At 29.4% G+C, this 1693-nt stretch overlaps 1 long non-coding RNA gene across 1 annotated transcript; it reads left to right on the forward strand.

The window, feature by feature from the left end:
• Positions 1–791: 791 nt before the first annotated feature.
• LOC134266378 (uncharacterized) lies at positions 792–1440 on the forward strand. The gene is made up of 3 exons (XR_009991960.1): positions 792–881; positions 1043–1142; positions 1267–1440. It is a non-coding gene; the product is annotated as an uncharacterized LOC134266378 (long non-coding RNA).
• The last annotated feature ends 253 nt before the right edge of the window (positions 1441–1693 follow it).

The raw sequence follows: 1693 nt of genomic DNA on the forward strand, positions 1-1693 counted from the left end.
TTTTCAATCACTACATTGTTATTACAGGGATGCACTGTTATAAAATGATGAAATAAGAATAATTATGATCTTGAAGTAAAATAAAAAAAAAATGTGTACAAAATAAAAATAATAATAAAAAAATATATTAATTTTTTTTTTTTTTTTTTTTTTTTAAAATATCGTGTCCACATTGACTGGCAAGATTATCATTGTAAAGTGTAAATAATGATAATTGGGGAAAATAAAATAATGTGTACAGTTTAACAGACAACATTATAATTATTGCAGGAAAATAATAATAATGTTGTAAAAAACAAGATTTTCAGTTTGGGATGAGATAATTATTTTTGGTATAATTATATAGGAAAAAATAATAATAATGTGGGGGTACCCTACGGCTTTCCATAAATTACAAATTTTAATGCAAGTATTTATATGTCATATCAGATTACAAATTTGTCGAGAATTTTTATTCCAAATTTTACAAAAGGATAAACCTTTTTGAATACTGTTTGTTATCGCCATATATGTTTCATATTCCTGTGGCCCAACGCGTACGACTACGACTAAAATTTCGACACTGTAATTTTTTTTTTATAAAGATATTTTTTTTTCTGAAATAATTATTTAGAATTTTATCATAAAATTATAAAATAATGTAATAGAGAGATAAGTCGTAGAAAGAGATGGGGGGGGGGGGATTTATTATTTTTTTATGTGTGAAAAGGTCCAGTGAATGATATTTAAGCGTTTTTATACCCAACATACATTATATTATTACATTACCTTACTTTTTGTGACAGATGCCACTAATGGAATCGACTGCTCCCTATTTGGTGAACACTATCATTTACAGGGCGGCTATCCAAAGAGGATAGCTGAGTGCTGCGAAAAACAAGGTAATTATATTGTTCTTATCTAAAAAAAAATGAACAAGGTTAACATATAAGTGAAATTAGAAATAGTGTGACTGTTATAAATGTAAATGAATACGTTTTCCGGGGTTTATATTTGCTATTTACTCTTTTTTTTAAAATAAGAAATGAAATTCATTTTACAGGACAACGACTCGTTAAATGTGAAAGGATACGTAATGTGTTCTCTTACAGAAGAAATATTGACATCATGCACTTCGATAAAGTCCTGAGAAAGCTAATTGTGTGGGTATCAAATTTGAATTAATAACATAAAATACATAAACGAAAAGAGACTTTATACTTTTATTTTACCTTTATTTTATCCGCATATCATTCCTCTTTCTTTCTTTTTTTTTTTCGTTTTTAGCGGCGTAGATCCAGCGGACGAGTACAAATTTCAAATAGAGTTGTGTGACGTTGAATATGATGAATTACCAATACCCACACCAAGAAACATAACAACGACAAAAGCACCAGCAACGACAAATGCACCAACAACGACAAAAGCGCCAGCTACGACAAAAAAATCACCAGGTGGAGTCCTTGTACCTATGGTATAGGACTGTTTACTGGAGATGAAACGCAAACGAAGATTGGTCGTTATTTTGTCATGTACGAAATTCACTATATGACCATAAATAAAAACCTGATATAGATATGAACATGTTTGTTCTTGTTCAATAACCAAATTTAAAGAATAAAGATCGAAGCCCTTCTACATGCTAACAGCATTCATCTTTGTCAATCACTCAAGTCCTAGGTTTTGGATTATTCGGGTGTATTTTTTGAAATTT

Source organism: Saccostrea cucullata, unplaced genomic scaffold (genome assembly GCF_032062105.1).
Source record: "Saccostrea cucullata isolate Sc308-1 unplaced genomic scaffold, CSIRO_AGI_Scuc_v1 ctg10194, whole genome shotgun sequence".
In the NCBI taxonomy this organism is placed as follows: domain Eukaryota; kingdom Metazoa; phylum Mollusca; class Bivalvia; order Ostreida; family Ostreidae; genus Saccostrea; species Saccostrea cuccullata.